This window comes from Lissotriton helveticus, chromosome 2_1 (assembly GCF_964261635.1).
Source record: "Lissotriton helveticus chromosome 2_1, aLisHel1.1, whole genome shotgun sequence".
Lineage (NCBI taxonomy): Eukaryota > Metazoa > Chordata > Amphibia > Caudata > Salamandridae > Lissotriton > Lissotriton helveticus.
In genome coordinates, this window is record NC_136059.1 from 1,074,744,208 (window position 1) to 1,074,765,723 (window position 21,516).

A 21,516-nucleotide genomic window follows, 5' to 3' on the forward strand; every position below is an offset into this window, starting at 1 on the left:
TGGACCTTCCTAAACACTCTCCTCTTGATCTCTTTGCATTTGTGGAGAACCATGAACTTGGTTTTCTCCACACACCAGCTCATGGTCTCCACAAAATTCCTCACATTTTTTCAATGCACACTGTAACCCTTCCTGTGTTTTAGAAATAATGAGGGTATCACCAGCAAACATGAGTATTGGTATCTTCATGCCAGCCAATGTGGAAGTGTCAGTTGGGTTGCTGGTAAAGTAATTGACAACCCTATTAATGAATAACGAAAATAGGTTCGGCGCCAAGACGCATTCTTGGCGCACCCCTTTGGTTACTGAAAATCTATCTGTAACATTGCCCTGTGCTCCCCAATGTACCTGTGCAAAGTTTGAGTCATGCAGCTTAACTCCCAAAGAGAGTAGTTCTAGAGGCATCCCTAAATCATCAAGAGCCCCCCATAACTTGTTACGGGGGACTAGATCAAATGCGGATTTATGATCAATAAATGCTGCATAAATGGCTCTTTCCCAATGATAGCAATGCTCCAGTACATTAATATGAACTTGAAGACCCGGTCTATCGTGCTTACATGTTACGAAGCCAGCCTGTAGCGGTGTTAGAATATCGTTATCTTTTATCCAAGTCTGAATTCTGCTCAACACTAGCCTGGCTATGATTGTTTGCATTGAATCTATTAGGCTTATTGGCCTATAGTTACTGGAGCAGAAGCGGTCCCCTTTTTAGTAAATCGGAGGTATTTCCGCGCCACACCATGAATCTGGGATGGGGGCTCCACTGGCTATCGCATTGGCGAGTAGCTGGATATATATTAGCCAATTACCTTTATTGTATTAAAATAAATCAGCCGGGATGCAATCAAGGCCAGGGGCCATTCCTCTGTGAATTACATTCAGGGCAGGTTTAACCTCTCCCCTCTCAAAAAACACAACAGTATCAGTCTTGGGTATTTGTGGGTTGTCTGTACTATTGCATGTGGCAGAAAATTGGGCCTCAAAATGAGCGACCCACCATTCAGGGGCAACATGGTTGTTAGAGGTTTGTCCACAATCACCACTGCCCCATTTTACTATCTGCCAAAAATTCTGCATACTTCTTTCTTTGCTTGCTTGGAGGAGGTCTTGCCAGCGTCGTTCGTCCTACTCTTTCTTAGCTATGTATTGGGTTCTTTTGTACATCATCCGCGCACTTTTGATGTTGTCCATTAGTTTAGGTTTTATAGCTAGAGAAAGCCTCTTATGAACTTCTCTACAAGACTTATTGTACCAATTTACTGATTTGGGAGTGACCTTTCATTTTAATTTACAGGTTTTGATGAAAAAGGATTTAAGTTTGGTAAACATAGTTTTGTGGATGTGTATTATGTTAGCATTTATGTCCTCCTGAGTATCTAGGTTTTGAAGGGCTACTAGTGTACACTCCATCACTTCCTTCATCTGCTCTTACGAGGAGTCATTATCAATAATCATGGCCCATTTAACTATTCTCAAGTCATTGCATAAAACAGCATCTGCTGTCTCTCATTCAGTTACCGGCGGCTGTGCTTGCGGTGATCTCAATCCCTGCAGTGTCAGCAACAGGGGATTGTGGTCACTTTCACATCTCTCTTAGACCTCCATATCTGAAAGGAAGGACCATAGTTCCAGATTGATGAAGATGTAGTCAATGCGACTACTTCTATGCCCATTACAAAATGTATGGGCACCCTTTCTGTCTGAGGGAGTCCTCCCATTTACTGCCCTAATACCCCTTCCCAGGCATAGGCCTTTTAGCTAAAGCGCGGGATGGGATGGGACGGGATGTTCCATTGGGAATCCTCCTCTGCGCTAAGACTGCCATCTTCTTGGTCAAATGAGCAGTTAAAATCGCCTGCTATTACCAGGTTGCTTCTGCCCCTGTTGGAATCGATAAAGCTTTTAAGTAGCGAGGCTGTGTTAGATAGTTTACCACACCACCATCCCTCTTGCATATATGTTGATTACCAAAATATCTGGGGAATGTTTCTGGCGTAGGAGTCGGCCAAGATGTCAGGAGAATCTATTGGTATTTCCTCAACCCTATAGTTAGAATGCTGCTTGACCCATAGTGTGAGCCCTCCCGACGTTCTACCTCTTCGTCCACCCAGGGCCAGTTTTGAGAAGTTTAGATACTCAGGGTGGTAGATGTCGTGGTCCTCTATAAATGCTGACCATTCTGCTGAAGCTGTTTTTGTATGCAGTCCCACAGTATTCCAGGAGGCAAAGGCCAACCTGGTCATGGTTGGTGCAGAAATAATGGGATGAGTGACTACCTGGCCGCAGTTTTTGTAGTTTGGTAATAACTCTCCCAGATGATTATCAATGGGACAAGTATTATGGCTATCATTAGGATTATCCAAGGGCCCAGATATCCCATCCCCTACCCCTGGACCCCCATGGCCAGTTCATATAATGGCCCTGGTTTGATTAGACATTTCTCCCCCTTGCAGTTTAATTTTGTTGTTATAAAGTGGCATGGGGGTTGTCCTTAAACATCAATCTACCTTGTCTAGGGGGGAACTATTGTTGTTTCCTTGGGCTGAATTGTTACAGTTATTGCTATTATTAACTTTAGGAGGATTATTTTTTATCCTAATGTTAGTAGAGGTCATGTGGGAAGTCCTTAGGTCAAATGCAACCAGGTTGTCAGCCATGTCAGCAGATTTGAGTGTGAGACACACATGGTCTGTACTATCTCCCTTAGACTCAATCCTTTTGGCGGAAAGTAAGTCTTCCCTTATTACTGATCTACAGTTCCTCACATGCCTTAACCATTGGATGCATATCACTTGTGAGGGTATCCAGGGGCTGGGTTGCTGGGCTTAGTTGAAGAGCCAGGTATTGAGTCTCTTCCTGAAGTCCATCACCGAGGCTGATGTTTGGAGGTGGTGGGGGAGCGCGGTATAGGAATTGGTGGCAAGGTGGGAGAAGGAGTGGCCTATGCTGTGGCTAAGGTGGATGTGCAGTGTCTGTCTGAAGGCGAGAGAGGTAGAGTGAAGGTTTCTTGATGGCTGGTGGAAGCTCAGGCAGTGGATCATGTATGCTGGTGCTTGGTTGTGGAGGGCTTTGTACAGTTCCTCACATGCCGTAACCATTGGATGCATATCACTTGTGAGGGTATCCAGGGACTGGGTTGCTGGGCTTAGTTGAAGAGCCAGGTATTGAGTCTCTTCCTGCAGTCCATCACCGAGGGTGATGTTCGGAGGTGGTGGGGGAGCGCGGTATAGGAATTGGTGGCAAGGTGGGAGAAGGAGTGGCCTCTGCCGTGGCTACGGTGGATGTGCAGTGTCTATCTGAAGGCGAGAGAGGTAGAGTGAAGGTTTCTGGATGGCTGGTGGAAGCTCAGGCAGTGGATCATGTATGCTGGTGCTTGGTTGTGGAGGGCTTTGTAGGCGGGTGTCAGTAACTTGAATTTGAATCTCTCTTGGACAGGAAGCCAGTGAAGTATTGGGCGATGTGGGTCGGTTTGGACAGGTTGAGGATCAGTCTGGCTGCAGGGTTTTGTTTTGTCTGGAGCTTTCTTCTGAGTTTAGTTGTGGTTCCTGCATACAGTGCGTTGCCGTAGTCCAGACGGCTAGTGAACGAGGCTTGCGTGATTGTTTTTCTCATGCTGATGGGGAGCCATTTGAAGATTCTTCAGAGCAAGTGGGGAGTGTGAAAGCAGGTGGAAGAGACTTTGTTGATCTTTCTTTTCATGTTGAGTTTGCTGTCCAGGATGATGTCGAAATTGCAGGTATGGTCTTTTGGTTTGGGAGTGGGTCTGAGTTTGGCAGGTCACCAAGTGTTGTCCCCGAGTGAAGTGGGGTTGGCAAAGATCAGCACTTCAGTCTTGTCAGTGTTGAGCTTCACACAGTTGTCCTGCCCAATTAAAGATGGCAGAACCTAACGTCCACTAAGCAGGGCCTGTCATTAGCTCCTTAGCCACCCCATGATTTACATGAAGTCTTGTGCAATCTGACAGTGGTAAAAACTGGTTCTCTTTCTTACTGTGACGGGCTGTTCGGGTTGGACCTGGAAATGAACAGGAGATGCCCTCGTTGGTATCTCCAATACAAAATAGGTGGTGCAATAGCTGCCCTTTATTTGAAAAACTGATCTTGTCAAATCCCACTAAGCTAATGCCAGCTATGTGGAAAGCAATTAACACTCATTAGCATTTCCTGAGCTTAAAGGTAGGCAGGTCCTCAGAGGAAGAATTATTAATTCTTCCATCCAAGGATGAATATACCTGCTCTGGAGGTATGATTGGCAGAACTGTTTTTAAGCTCATTCACTAAGCCTAAAGTATTGTTGGGCATGACCCTTGCTACAACGTCATCTTCAAACATGTTTCCCTCACCCTTCTGTTTCCTGAACTCATTTGTTATGGCTTTTAGGACTTTGTGCACTTTACAACTGCTAAGCAGTGGTAACACATGTAATGTATTTATAAGTAAACACAAGGAGAAGATCGACGGAGCGCTGAAACTTTTCGGACACTCACCCCCAGTCACAGATCTGGGTTGAATCCATCATCATTCTTTAACTCACTTTGCCACCACAGGATGCTTGTATCCGGTCCAGGGAAGATATGGCCTGGCAGTTCAGGCTGGACTGTTTCCATGAGGCACAGGGTCAAGACTGATTTGCATATAGCTGTGTCTGAACTGGGGTGGCGAAGTGAGCTAAAGAACGATGATGGATTCCACCCAGATCTGTTGCAGGGGGTGAGTGTCTGAAAAGTTTCAGCTCTCCGTCCATCATCTCCTTGTGTTTGCTTTGTTTGCCCTAAGTTGGCAGGGTATGCCCAGACATGGGTCCCTTGCTCACTTTGCCACTGGATTCAAGCTAGCCTGGCTGATGATGGGTGATTAGCCAGAAACCGTTCCTAGGATGCTTGTTTCCATTCCAGGGAAGACATGGCTTGGCAGCTCGGGCTGGACTGTTCCCATGATGCACAGGGTCAGACTGATTTGCATATGGACTTGTCTGAACTGGGGTGGTGGAGTGAGCTAAATAATGATGATGGATTAAACCCAGATCAGTTGACTGGGGTGAGTGCTTGCATTGTTCAACACTCCGTCCATCATCCCCTTTGGTTTTGCTTTCTTTATTGCTCCCAGACCATGAGATGAAGGGGGAATAGGTGTTGGCAGGATGGACTATCTTTGACTTGCTAGAGGGCAGAGCTGTCACCTACCACACATGCACATTACAAAGGGTTTCACACTAGTATTTTGTGCCACCGGTCAAGCTGGGGCCAGGCATGAATTTCCAAACATCTTTCGGATAGAAACCAAAGGGCCCTTTTTCTACTTCAAAGCTGGCACCAACTATAAATATTGGACTCTCAGACCCAATTATTCAGTACATTCCTGGAGCTGTGGATAGTACAGAAAGGACGCCCTGCTTCTCTGCTGCTTAAGGCCTGCACTGCTTGCTGAGAAGAAAGACTGAACCTGTACCCTCCATCCCAGCCTGTAGTAACTCCGCGGGTCAGCTGCCTGACCTGTTCAGAGCTAAGGGTACATAACAAGCTCCCGAAGACTCCCTGTGACTGCCCAGCAGACCTGCTGCACTGGACCTGCATCTGGACCTGCAACCGGACCTGCCTTAGCCCTGCTGGCCTCTGCTGTAGGGAAATCCTGATCCGCAAGGGGCGTCCCTCAGGTTCTAGACCCTTACTGGGGCATCAATTGATCTCCTCCTTGAAGAAAATGAGAAATACTGAAATTCTCGGCTCTTCATGACTGCAAACTGTCCCTTTGGCACCAATATCTTGCTACCAGCCCAGACCGCCAACACAAAGATCTAGGAATCCCAACACTTCTAGCTACAGAGACCCCCCAGCAAGAATCTTTAATGTGAGATCTGCACTTTGAGCTTCAGCATCAACAGCCCACGGTGACTGCCAACGTGAATCTCCAGCAATGACCGTCCATGACGCCTGACAAGATCTTTGCGCTCCAGCGCTGACTGTCCATGACGTACGGCCTGCTCTTTGTGCTACAGTGACCACCATCCGTGATGCTCTCCCGGCCCCTTGCAGCCTCCTCCACCCCGAGCGGAACTCTTTGCGCTGAACTTTGGAAGGTAACTTTTTCAGCGGGACTAATCTGGTCCAGGTGTCAGGCCTGTACTCCATCCCAGTCATCCTGAACGTTTAACTTTCACCCAGTCTTGCACGACCAGATACCCACGAGTGGGGATCTGTGCTTTTGGCATTATACTTACCTTAAATGTTTACAATTGAATTTCCCCAGTTCTACTGATTGGATTTTTGTCATTTTGACCTCAAATAATATATTACATGTGACTCTAATTTCCTAAATTGGTATGATATTTTTCTTGTGATGTTTATTCACTTTAATACTTTTTGAAGTGCTGCATAAATACTTTACACTTTGCCTCTAAGTTAAGCCTGACTGCTTTTAAACCAAGCTACCAGTGGGTTAAGCAAAGATTAATTTAGGGTTTGCTTGTATTTCACCCTGAGAAGAATTGTGGTTGCTGCTTGAGTAGGGTTTTACCACCTCAACCAGTAACCTAATTTCGCACAAGTATGTATCTGCCAAGTTACTTTTCCACTTAAGTTATGAAAATCTGATCTCACTATTGAAACAGATTTTGAAAATTAAGTACAAACTAATTTTGAAGCATTTGTTCATAGGCTTAGCCTTCTGTGTACAAACCGAAGAACATGGTGGTGAGGTCAGAGCTTATCCACAGTCCAGGTGCCTCTCCAAAACTTTCTGTTAATTTCCAGGGACTATGCACAGTGACATATCTTTACACATGACTGGGGTGCATGGTAGTTGTCCACTTTGCCCTTGCCTTAAAACATCTTTGGGTCATGCAGTTATTCCACATTCCTGGGAGAAAAGCGGTATTTGTCAGAATTTTGTGTGGGGGTACTAGATGCAATCTGAGATTACAGTCCACTGGAATCTACACACCAAGGGGTATATTCACAAGAACATGTGATAACTACCGCAAGAGTAGCGTAACGCAACTTTCAACATCGCAGCCCATCGTGGGAAAATAACCCAGTGGCAACGTGGAATTCACAACACGGTGGAAGCATGCAATATTCACCAGATAACGCATCAAATGTCAGCATGAAAATCAACACGACGCTGCAAAAATGCAAAATGCAAAACGCAAATGCAAAATAAATGTGATGAGCCCAATCGCCGTACAAAAATCTGAGAAAACCAGCCACAGGCCTGCAAATCCCACGCATCTGGCTTGGAAACAGCACTATGAAAGAAAAAAAAAAGAAAAAGCAATTCAAACTGCGCTGCAACATGGATGCACCCGGACCGAGTGCCGAGGACAAGCCAAACCCCACAAGCCACATGGAGGTACTGCCATTAACCCTGTGTTCCGGGAAGGGCAAGGACAAGAGGAAGAGGAAGACGGGGTTCAGTCCGCAAGAAGACCGGATCATCATCACAAGGTGATAGAACACCATCAACAACTGTTCGGCACCTCCACTGCAGCACTGGCAACGAAAACCGAAATATGGCAGGCCATTGTCACCAACGTCAATGCAGTCGGAGTGTCGAGGAGGTCACTGGAGGAGATCAAGAGGCGCTGGTATGAAGTGCATAGCCAAACGAAGGAGAAGCTCTCCGCCAACAGGTAGGCAGCAAGGGCGACTGAAGGTGGGAGTCCTGCGATACAGGAGGAGATTGATAATCTGGAAAAAAAGGTGGCCACAGTCAGCAGTGTGGAGACGGTGGCAGGAATTGGGGGCCTGGACACAACACAATAAGACCGGACCCATCAGCAACAGGGTGATTAAGGACCAGGAACGGGGGGATGGGGGAGATGGGCACAATGGCACACATGCACAATTATGTGTAGCACACTGCACACTCACTATGATTGTGGAACATGTCACTGATAGCCTTGGCACACTGCAGCACATAGAAACGCCAAGCAGGCCCCCGTCCACAATGTGCACAAAAGGGCCCCCTCCATATCACCAATATCACAACTGACCCATGCACATGTGCTGAATCCAGCAAAGCAGCAGTTCTGTGACCACAATGACTATGCAAGTAGCACTGCATGCCCGATAGCATGGCAGCAGTCCAAAAACATGAGATGGCCTAGGAATCGACATGGAGGTAGCCCAGTGCGGATCACAGCAGTAAAGGAGCAGGTCACACTATGACATGTCCACGTGTACACACAACCCATGCTGCACTATTCACGCAGCAGACAAACAATGCACAAGGCCACAAAATCTGTCCTAGAGCACATATGACCCAAGTCAAAACAAATCAGGCCCCGGAAAGCACACAATTCAAAGGCACTCCGCCTCAAAGGGAGAAGGCTACACGAACTCAGAGCTGCAGGGGCAACTCACCCACAATGCAGCACACACACATAGCAATCACAGAACATCAGCAATGACAGCAATGAGGTACAAAGTGCAACACCAACACCATAGGACATGGCTCACAACAGTTCCCGCACGTGCAGAGTAACTGTCCACTCACATCTGGCATTGCCTGATACTATGTGATGGTAATGCACGGGTGCTACCACACATCTGTCATGTAGTCGTAACACACACTGACTGCCATCAAATAGTAGCTCCACCAAAACAGTGACAATGTACATTGGCATGCAGTCTGAATGTTAACTACTGCAAAACTTCAACATACATGTGTAACTCTGTTGACCTGCATCTCCCCTTTCACATTGCAGAGGGACAAACAACACCTCCTGCAGGGCACACCACACTTCACATCATTGATGATGAAGAGGACAACCTGTACATATGTCAAGACACCCTCCAACGGATAATGGACAGCCTCCGCACACCATCCCCAGGAGCAGGGCCGGCCAGCTGCCCAAGGTGAGCCCAGCACCTGCACAGACCACACAGCAGGAAGCACAAACCACCATGGCTGTCTCCCAGCAACCACGACCAATACATGGATTTCCTACAAAGGGTGTGGGGTTGCCAGGTGGAGTTGGCTGAACAACTGCGGGTGGATTTCGAACTTGTTTCAGCCAAACTGGATGCCATACATGGGTGTCTGAGTCCCATCAAGGACCATGTACAGTACCTATCGGAGACCCCCTGTATGCCCCAAGCTCTGCCACAGACCTTTGCTGACCTCGCTGGGGCCATGAATCGAATATGAGAACTGTCTGGTCTGACAGGCACCAGCGATGGCACAGTTGCGGAGGTCAATGGAGACCATGGAGCAGATGCAGGTTGGAAGTATGTATGCCACGGCTGGACACCAGCGAGTAGTATCTGGGAACTTCAATGCCGTGCAGTACTTCCTCTTGCCATTGCTGCCACTAACCCACTCCCAGATAACAGCAGCTGGAACATCGACATAGCTCCGACCCCTGATATGTTCGTGGCACACAGTGATGCTGCCCCATCACCTTCACAGTCTGTTGTGTCAGTGGCACACAGAGATGCAGTCATCACCCCACCACATACACCAGACACACTTGACACAGAACCTTTATCAGGGGAGTAAGAAGGGGATGAGAATTACCGTGTGAGGAAGGAGGCAGTAGCATCCATCACTGCCATATGCCCTGTCCCTGCCTGGTGATGACCTATGCATCATGCCATGGGAAATATCTCCTACTGACCACCGGAACACTCGGTGACATTCACCCGGACCCCGAAACAGACTCCCATTTCATCACTGTTGGCCAATCACACAGCAATCTAGCTGCGGACTGCACTCTCCCACTTCCTAATCACTTCTCAATCCCCAAAGGACTCTGGTTGGCCCACCGCTGGGCTTCCATGTGATGTGGGCTTGGATGGCCATGTACAGCTCCAGCTCCGTGAATCACTTGAATGTGAATAAAACATTCTAAAGCACATAGATGTGTCATTACTATGTTCACTCACATATGGGAGTATGGCTGGATGTAAGGACAATGATTGCACCTGAAGGTACACCCTCTTAACTGACATCTATGCGCATGTGTATCCCTGAGACACATGGCACATTTGATGACTGGGAAGGTGGGTTCTAGCTCTGTCTCCATTGCACATCAACAACAATCTCACAACGCCCCAAGTAGGCACGTGTCCATGTGTTGAATAGGGCTGTGTGTAGGTGTGACCAAATCGGTTGCAGGCCAGAAGTGGTGTCCTACATCGCATGTGTCAACAGAACTTCAGGATGCATACCTACTTACACACATCTGTGTGGACACATTCTGTAATGATTTATGACATTGCTCCACATGGTCAGAGGTTGGACACCATACTCACATTGCTGAAGTCACGTAAGTGCACATGTCGGCCAGCACCTATCCCAAAACAATGTCTGGCTCACAGAGGTTGAGCTTGCAAAAGGGATACAGCCCCATTGCACATACGTCAGTCAGTTCCTCCCTATGTAGGGACGATGCTCATTGTGACACACGAGTGGACAATAAAATCAACACACCTCACAGTTAGACACCAGTGGGGTGGCACAGACTTTATTGGCATCTGTGTGTCAATACGGTTGAGGCAATGACCACAACAGACTGGGATATGCTTCAGACACTTACATGCAGCATGGCTACATGTCGGGGTTCAGAAAATGTTGGTGCAAACATGGACAACAATCATCATGGATGGCAATGATCCCAGCCCACCTTGCCTTGCTGGTTGAGTCATGTGTTGCTTGGCGTCTGCCCAATTCCCCGTGTAAGGGGGCACGACTCACTGCCCATGGGATCTGCATAGTGCTCTGCTACCGGAGTGTGCCGATTGTCTGCTCTGCTGACAGTGATCAGGTGAAAGGGTCCAACAGGTTCACATGTCGTGCTAGGTTGCCATGTATGTGCTCTCCCCCAGCAGTGTGTCCGAATTGGCAACGTTGTCACACGATGCTCTGTTGCTCCGATCTTGGACCTATATCACCTTGCACAGGTGTGTACACACGCGTTGTTGCACGCACATGCATCCAGAGTCCGGCAGATGGCAGACATGTCCACTGTTGTGGTGGGATATGTGAGCAATCCCCATGATGCAACAAGTTGTTGGGACCTGTGCTGTGGGTCACAATCAGATGTGGCTGCAGGAACATAGTTACTCGTCCATGAATGCCCACGCATGTGTTCCAATAGTACATCGTTGTCGTGTTCAAGGAACACCAGTGTGAGCCAATCCATTAACTGGTCTGGGCAGGTGTGCTCAGCCCACACTGTTTCACCAATCTGCAATACAGGCAAATGGGGGAGCGCCTCGATGTGGTCACAGCACACGAGGAATTTTGCAATCTCCCATGCACAACTGACAATACATATGCAGTATGTCAAGGCATCCCATGCATGGCTGTCTCGGTTGAAGTCCTGTTTGTGTTCCAACAGGGGGCGCAGACACAAGTCAAAGTCCAATTCATCTACGGTTGTGTTGGATAGGCAGACCTCCATGTGACACTCGAATGTGCATGTTCGGCAGTGGAACCAGGGCTGGACGCAGGTGACATAGGCAATGCAGAAGCTGAGCCGGTAACTGATCCGCAGCACTGCCAGTGACACTGCGCCCAGTAAATGCAGCATACGTGCACGGTAATGTTCTATGTGACCGGGGTTGTGCATGTGCCCGGTATGGCCTGCCATTGCCTTGGTGCATCTCGTGGAACCGGCACTCTTCTGTCTTGCGGTAGTTGTGTGGAGGATATTCCACATCTCTGGACAATGATTCGAATGTGTGTGCAACGTTGGGCTGAATGGGTTGCTGTTTCCATGAGTGCTGTTTCCCTGAGTGTCAAGGGCATCCCATGAGGGGGTACCTCTGGCAGGGGCTTCTGCGTGTGGGTTGTGGATAAGTCGCATAGTTAATTTGCGCAATGCGTGGTGTGGGAGTCGTCCCCATCTGCCATGGCATCTCTCTCAGGGTGTTCCAGGCGCGTTCTGGACCAAGGTCAGAGGTGCAGGTGTCCTCCGACCTTCTGCATTGGAACAATGGAGCTTTCATCCCTGATGTTTGTCTGACTACTACTTGCGTTTTCGGAATGTAATGTGGCTTTGGCGCTGAGATTAGGACAAGGTCTTGGACTCATGGTGTACGGATGGCGATACCCACACACACATGTTGGCATGTGGTGCCAGGTACCCTGCAAGGCCTTGCGCTGCTTGTGCAATCTCACTCTGTCTCTCTCCCTCGCTCTCTCCCTCTCTTTCCTTTGTTGGGAGCATGGTACACATTCTTCTGTTGGATTTAGTCTTCCGGATTTTCCAATGAGGACCCACTAGGACTCATCCAAATGGTTGTTTTGGCTTTTGTTTGCATGGTGTTGTGTTGGTGTTTGCATTGCTGTATGACTGATTCTCGATTTTCTGGCCACACATGTACGTTGATTTTCCTGGTTGTGCGACATCAGGCAAAATATTTGGTTTTGGATTCGTGGTGTTGGTCTGCAGTTTCTTAGCCCAGCGTTGGAGGTGGGCCCGGGAGGGGGGGTGTTGCGGGCCAGGGTGTGGTGTCGGTGGGTGTTGTGACCCTCTTGGGTGTCTTATCGCCGATCTGGCTGGTCGTTGTGAATGTTAAGGTGTCGTGTTGTTGCGGCTTTTGGTGCTGGATCGCCTACTCTGCATCTCATTAGCAATAGTTGCGGGGGGTCCTCTGTGGCGATGTTTTTTGTGGCTGCTATCGCGGGGAAACTGGGGCTGTGGGCTGTTAGCACCAGCTTGTGAAGGGGGGGTACATTTATCATGACTTTGACTGCGATAAAGTGCTGTTAATTCGGTGATAGCTCTTTGTGAATATGCCCCCCAAGTTTTGGCTCATTCATATTGAGGGCCTTGGCGGTATTGGAGAAAAGATAGAGAGGATTTTCCAAATAGTATGTACTTGGTATTTAGCTGCAGTAGAGATGATGTACAGAAAGAAGTCTAATTCTGTTTTTGTATCAAACATCACATCTAGACATCTGGCTGCTGTGGTGTGAATATTAGGACTGCAGAGGCACAGAGTGCCCAAACATCATTCAAATATAGGTATTCATGTGCTGAGGAGAGGTGTAAAAAGCAGAAAAGAGAAGTTGATTACAGTATCATCAACATAGAGGTGAGCTGAGATTCAGAAGGAGAAAATAATGTCATACATGTAGAAGGTGTACTGTTAGAAGACTTGAGAACCCCTCACTGAGCCTTGAAAGAAAAGGAAGCAAGTAAGTCTAAAAGGAGAAGTATGGGCACATGTTAGGATGCGAGAGGATTGTTATGTTTTAGGAAGGCATGTAAACAAAAGAGAGGATGGCGAAAAATATATATTCTAGAAACACACTGATATTACATATATAATTTAATTTTCATGTAAACGAATTGACTGTAAACGGCCTCATCTTGTAATTTGACAAAGATGGATTTCATTTATTTTGGATCAGTAGGCGAAAGTAAGAATGTGAGTTTCAGCAAATGCTTTTTTTCCTGATTTGTCTTTGGTTTGAATCCCATCATTCTGCATTATCATGTGAGTATTCATTGGTGAAATTAGAATGCAGTCAAACGCCTGCCCATTAAAAAAGAGCTGCTTGCATACAGGAATCATTTGTCAATGTCCTCAGCTGGATTGTCAAGGAAGCAAAAGTACAGTATGTAAAACAGAAATGAATAATTTGAGGTAATATGGTTACATTTGATATTACAAAAAAAGTGTAAGTAGAACATGAAAGTGCTCATTTATTCTCTTTACCTAGCAGTGCTTTGTGAATTTCTAGATAAATATGGCATGATACATTTACATCCTCTAGTGTTTTGCAGTGGTTGTCACCCTGGAAATAGTCGCATTTTATCATGAGTCCCTGGTGATGCATTACTCAGTCGGAAATTTTCAATGAAAGAGTGTCTTACTTTGTAGACGCGTGAATGCCAACATCATGATCAGTATATCCGCATGAGTTACAGATACATACAATCAATGAGGATTGAATAGTCAGTGAGCATCTTGAACACTTGGACAACAGGGGCCTATGTTGATGTATGCTGATGCAAAAGGTGAAAAAGATGATAGTTCTGTAAAATCATTGGAAACAACCTGCGTTTGAGTCACTTCCCCCCAGATTTTCATCCCATCAACTTGGCTGGCTTTAGAACGCTCTGCAGACACTTCCCTGTATTCAGTTTCAATTTTGGTAAATTCAGGTGAGTGTTTTTTCAGTATTTTTCAGTGATTTCAATACCTTAAAGAAACAGTGGTTATCAGTGGTGACACATTTTTGCACCATTAAAATCAACAGAAACAGTGTTTTTCCGGTGTTTATGGAACGTTTTGCTATTATTTTTGCTTGCTTTCTACACTGATGCTATATAGATAGTGTACGTACAGTGTATATGAGGGCCAAATGCATTTTTACAAATCAAACATTGTAGTACACTAAATAATATTTTTTCGGTGAGTCTTTAGTCATGTCACTCGCTCTTTCCTTCCCATGTAAACTTTTATCTGTGAAAAGGCCCTCTAAATATTGACACTTGAGACGGGAAACCCCAAAAGAGTCAGTACACAATTTGCTAACTCTGGCCACTGACATAGCTTTTCGTGCCAATACTGGTGCACCTGAAGATTGCAATTCTCTGGAATTGGTTCAGCAACATATGCATTGAAATGGGTTCATATGCTCCAGAGTAATTGAAGCAGTCACAAATGAAGCAGTACTTTTTAAAGTCTGGAGAAAATTCCCCTTTAGGCAAGAGTTCTAGAACTTGTGCGAGTACCACAGTGAGGCTTCATTGACTTCAAATGTCATTGTTGGTGAAGGACATTTCTATGCATCATTGCAAGCCATTTCTCAGCCATTGAAAAATAAAATGTCCTGAATTGCTCCTCAACATTTCTTTGCTAACCAAGTGTCAAGCATTCTAACATAGAACATATGTGTGTGGGCCTCCAAAATGAAGCATGTGCCTGTTTTTTTATTTATCAATAACAATTTCACAATTTTTATTCATTATGATTTGGAATTCCAAAGAATTCCACATAAAAATACATCTTAAAAACACATTACATTCCAAATAATTGCCAATCTAAATTCATCTTTTCATTTTATCTAAAAACACAGAAGACAAATCAGTAGCAGCCGTTCTTGAGGTTTTCCAGTGCCAGAAGGGGTGAACCTTGAGTAATCAGATTGTCATACATGAATTCTTATGGGCTTATACGGACTTATAATCTAATACTATCATAAAACGTTCAAAAATAACACTTATTGTAAAGTGCAAAGATTTAAAATTCGCTATACAGTTCTAGATAATGAACAAAATAACCATGTAATAAAAAATAATGTATCTGTTCAGTGAACTGTACTGTATAACCAGCAGCATAATAACAGTGCAAAGTAGTTCAATACTATAGACTCGCCTTTTATTTAGTATGAAGTACACAATAATTTAGCAGCAAACCAAGGATTTAGTAAGGTGCTTGAGATCCTAGAGGATAAGTAACTAGAAGAAGAAAAAGTTTATAATAGTGCCCATGCTTGATTTCAAACCTAATAAATCGGCCTTAAAGACGGAAGGGTAAAAAAAGTGCAAAAATCGTGAAATACACAATAGTTTAGCAGCAAAACAAATTTAGTACAGTGCTTGAGATCCTAGAGAAGACTAACTAGCAGCAGAAAAAGTTTGTAAAAGTGCACATGCTTGATTGTAATCAAAGTAAATCGGCCATAAAGACCCGAAGGTCAAGAAAGTGCTAGTGCTCAATGCATACATATTAGGAAGATCCTTACAACATTAATCTATATTTAAAAATTGTTTAAAAAAAAACGAATCATTTTAAAACACATGAGTTCAGATGGGGAGACAGCAGACAATTTCGGGCCTCTTCTGTTGTGGTGATATTATACTTTAAAAAATAATTCCTTAGATATCTACGACGTATTGATTGTAATGCGGGACAAAAAAATGAAACATGATTCAAGTCTTGTATACAGGAATTACATAAATAACAATACCTTTCGTGTCTAGGAATACCCTCCCAAGTTCCTGTTACAATTCTTAGTGGGAGTAAATTCAATCTCAGTAGCACCCTGCGCACTCCATGTTTAAGATTCCATAAAACATAAGGTTGGGGATTGTTGACAATACTGCCCCCCCCAATACAATCAATGTTTCTATTCTCTGAGCACATTTTAATATCTCCTTCACAAGAAACCCCGTAGATTGTTTTCTTAATTATAGTTTTCAAAGCCCTTTTGCAAAGTACCACCACCCCATCCTTATCTAAACCAAACATTGATAATGCTTTTAAATTAGTCCTCAAAATAGCACTTTTTTCTTCATATTTACAAATATTTCTCTGTACAGTGCTTGCCGTAGCAGGTTCTAAGAGCTATTTAACAGTGCATTACACCATTTTAAGCACGCAGCCATTGATAGCACATAAGTGGAAAGAAGACCAAATTCGAGCCTAAGCGCTGCAATTGGTGCGCGTGATTCAAATTACATATTTTGCACCAAATTTGACCTTCCACTTTCTCGAATTTGACCCACTCTTGTGCATCTATTGTTTTACTGGTGTAGCTCAGGGTTGGTGGGATATTTATTTATCTATATAGACCGAAATAATGTGTGAGAAATGTCTTTTCCCACAGTGTGTGTACAGACGATTAATTGTAGAGGCTTGTGAAATTGCTCTGCCTTTGCAATGGTCCGTATGTCTATTAGCTGAGCACCTCTCTGTAAATATTTTTCCTAAATATGGATAACATTTTACTACTTCCAATTTCTCTTTTCCCAAGAACAAATTAAAACATTTTTCCGATCTTACATGCTTGGTAACTAAAAATCATGACTTTACTCTTTAAAATATTTATTTTTAGATAATACTCTTCTGTGCACCTAATTAGCTCAGCAAGCCGTCTTTGCAGTGAAATCCATTATTATGGCATCATCTGCATACAGCTCAGCTCTAAGTTTCCTAATTTAGGGGATACCCTTTACTAAGCCCCACTCTTCTTGGCAAATCATTAATATAGATGGAAAAAAGTAAACCCTGCTTCAACCCATTGTTGGTTACTGAGAAAAACCAGCAATGGACCGCACACCGCTAGCCCCTCCTCCGGGTTGCCCCTAAGCACTCTGGTATGTGCAGTGCCTGAAGTTTGAAGAATTACTGAAAGTTCGTAAGTGGTTCACCTATGTAGGTGCAAGTAGATACTTGTTATTCCCCCGATCTCTAGACCCGGGACATGGCCCGGGTTTCGGGATATCTTCCCTCATCAGTAGAGAAAGTTAATAGGGGTGGAAGAGAAGGCCGCCTCGTAACTGTCACGGGCCTCGTTGCCCAGCACGCAGGTGCGTCGTCCAGAAGCTCGTCAGCTTGGGAGGCTCAAGGGAGCCCTTAGGTAGAAAAATCAGCAATGGACCGCACACCGCTAGCCCCTCCTCCGGGTCGCCCCTAAGCACTCTGGTATGTGCAGTGCCTGAAGTTCTTAATTATAGTTTTCAAAGCCCTTTTGCAAAGTACCACCACCCCATCATTATCTAAACCAAACATTGATAATGCTTTTAAATTAGTCCTCAAAATAGCACTTTTTTCTTCATATTTACAAATATTTCTCTGTACAGTGCTAGCCATAGCAGGTTCTAAGAGCTATTTAACAGTGCATTACACCATTTTAAGCACGCAGCCATTGATAGCACATAAGTGGAAAGAAGACCAAATTCGAGCCTAAGCGCTGCAATTGGTGCGCGTGATTCAAATTACATATTTTGCGCCAAATTTGACCTACCACTTTGTAGTGATTATGTCCACACAGATGATAATGTAGAGATGTTTATTTGTAATCAAGTAGTTAAGATGGTAATAACACCCCACCAGGAACATCTAGCATGATGCTCAGCCCAATGCCAACTGTCATCCACAGTCCACAGAGCCCCAACATTCTACAATACATCATAGCCGCAACATTCCACAAGCTGGGGTAGAGAAGGAGATAATATGCAAAGCATAAACAGGATGTAAGAACACTACATCTTCCCCCTTTGTCCGAAATGAAAACAAACAGAGAAAGAACACAGATCAGAAAGAACCCCGGTAAGAAAGAACTAAAGAAAGGTAAAACAAACAGAAGAACAAAACCCATCCTCCTTTAGAATAGAAAAATGAAAAAGTCAGGAAGACAAAAAGAAGCAAGCAAACATACAAGAACCTATCCACTATCCCTTCAATAACAGAAGAAAGATAAGAAAACAGCAGACAGGAAAACTAAGATTGAAAATACCAACGGCTAACCGACATACATACCTACTGGCCAGACAGGAATGCAAGACGGATAGACAATAGTATAAGAACCAAGATAGCGTTAAAAGTCCAACCCTCAAATATATATGGTAAAGAACCACAACACGAGAGTGAGAACAATATAAAAACAAGAGAAAACAGATAAATTTGCAACATCAAAAGAAGACAAAATTACCCGTCTTCCCACAAGAAAGTTAAACATAAGCATGTAGAAAAAACTATTACAATGAAGAAAAACTCTCCCACAAAAGGGATCCAGCGTCTCAAACTGAAGAACAATAAATGTAAGACATAGAATACCCAAATACAACCCTAACAGAGGGATAGAAAAGGCTCCTCATATAGAAAAGCAGTATGTAGACTGCGTATATGGGAATAAAACCCAACAAAGTCCCTTAGCACTGAGAAAATGGGACTTAGACCAAAAATTAGAAACCTAGGTGGGACTAACATCCCCTAAACAGGTGGGACTGACACCCCCTAAACAAAGGTAAGTCCCTTAGCACTGAGAAAATGGGACTAGAACCAAAAATAGAAACATAGGTGGGACTAACACTCCCTTGCCAGGTGGGACTGACACCCCCTAAACCTAGGTGGGACTAACAGCCCCTAAACAGGTGGGACTAACACCCCCTAAAAACTGGGTAAATTGGACTTAATCCAATATAGTGCATAGGTGGGACTCAAACCCCCTAAAAACTTACGAATGAGTCAAAAGGAAAAAGAACGTTTGAAACCCAGAAAAACCAAAAACTTTAAAAAAATAGGATATGGGACTTAAAACCCACCCCTAAGGATTATGGGACTACAACCCATTCCTACAAACAAAAACACACAGCGTCAGGACAAAAGATGGTAAGTTACATCAAAAGCAAATCCCAAACTGTAAACTACTCTTTTGCAAAAGTAAAAAACACAGTGCTTAAATAAATAAAAATAAGATGAACATTTTCCACTTAAAACACCACTACAAGGAAGCGTAACCTTTTTCTTTGCCTTGTGAACCGATCGTGTCCCAATATCAGCCTTGTTAAAAAAAACTTTTTACTCTATACTAAAACCGAAAACTTAAACAGCAGAATGTAAAACTCTTCGAGGAATGAAGCACCAGTGAAAGACTTTAAAATTAGACTTTGTATGAAAAGAACTCCGATGACCTTTCCAACTATGTCTTGCCAACACTAGAAAGAAATGTCTTGAAGCAGCAGAAAGTACCTTGAAACTCCAAAGTGTGCTACGGCAATATTCCCACTAATCAAACGTTTGCGAAGCATCTTGTCCAAAATAACTGCTTAGATACACAGAGTTGGCAGCCACCCATTGCGCCCGTTAAGTTTGTAGATGATCTTCGTAGCGATGCAGGTTGATCCCCGGCATATGATCCATGGCATACACACTGTGTAAAGTCACTTTTTTTTTAAGACCGAACATCTTCATAGAAAGCCAACTATAAAGAAAAAATGGCGGCACGTGATGGACGTAATGCCGGTTGGCTCAAGGCAGCAGCGTGCGCCAAAACGCTTGACGGCAGCGCTGCAGTCGATGTGTCACAGTGTCGATTGTCGAGAAGATGAAGAAGTCTCCAGAGTTTGCACGAGACGCCAGAACTGCTCTCAGGTAAGCGCGAGCACAATTTTTTTTAATTTAAGAGTGGCAGTTTGAAAATGCGACACACTTGAAGGACTATTATTAAAAAAAAACATTACATATATCCAAAAACAAAAATTAAAATATGACTGTTTGGCTTGAGAGTCTGTTTGGCTCGACAGTCAGTACACGATGCCCCCAAATTTATCCTGTGACCTGGTTTCACTCTTCCCGGTACCACAACAGATAAGATGAGGGAAACAGACAAAGATCAAGCGGTTTCTTTTGCAAGTCTGTACGAAACCAGATAGTCAACCGCCAAACACTTTGGGAAATGCGAGTCAAATAAATAAATTGGCTTACTATACATGAAGAGTGTCTTTTTGCAGTTCCTAATACGCATGAAGAATTAAATTGTTTAGACACTGAAAAGCACGCATCAGTTGACGCAGAATATCTTTTCAATAATGTCCTTGCGCAGGTTTCATTTGATTTATAGCAGACACAAAGAAGGAACAAAAACATGCTTACTCTTGTTGAATGTCCAGGTGAGCCGCGCACAACACGCTTGAGCAGGGCTGTCCGATCTGAATGACACTGGTGGGGCTTTAAAATGTGCTGATGTTTCCTTAGTGGCTCCTTGGTTTTTGGCTCCTTATGTTCCTTAGTTTCTTCATTTGATTCATGTAGCTCACGCTTGTTGTGGCTTCTTGCTGAAATCTGCGCCATGTGTAGTTGCTGTAAACTGCGCCAGTCGCTTTTTAAAAGTAAAGTAGAGGTTTCTTTAGCCACTTGTACCTTGATTTAAGCGTAGATTCTCCTAGTCCTCGTCGCCATAAATAATGTAGTGATTATGTCCACACAGATGATAATGTAGAGATGTTTATTTGTAATCAAGTAGTTAAGATGGTAATAACACCCCACCAGGAACATCTAGCATGATGCACAGCCCAATGCCAACTGTCATCCACAGTCCACAGAGCCCCAACATTCTACAATACATCATAGCCGCAACATTCCACAAGCTGGGGTAGAGAAGGAGATAATATGCAAAGCATAAACAGGATGTAAGAACACTACACACTTTCTCGAATTTGACCCACTCTTGTGCATCTATTTTTTCACTGGTGTAGCTCAGGGTTGGTGGGATCTTTATTTTATAGACCAAAGTAATGTGTGAGAAATGTCTTTTCCCACAGTGTGTGTACAGACGATTAATTGCAGAGGCTTGTGAAATTGCTCTGCCTTTGCAATGGTCCGTATGTCTATTAGCTGAGCACCTATTTGTAAATATTTTTCCTAAATAGGGATACCATTTTACTACTTCCAATTTCTCTTTTCCCAAGAACCAATTAAACATTTTTCTGATCTTACATCCTTGGTAACTAAAAATCATGACTTTACTCTTTAAAATATGTATTTTTAGATAATACTCTTCTGTGCACCTAATTAGCTCAGCAAGTCGTCTTTGCAGTGAAATCCATTATTATGGCATCATCTGCATACAGTTCAGCTCTAAGTTTCCTAATTTAGGGGGATACCCTTTACTACGCCCCACTCTTCTTGGCAAATCCTTAATATAGATGGAAAAAAGTAAACCCTGCTTCAACCCATTGTTGGTTACTATTTTCCTCGAAAGTCCTTGTGTTCCCCCCAATAATACCTGAATCCAAGTGGAAGAGTGGAGAGCAATTATTAATCATAAA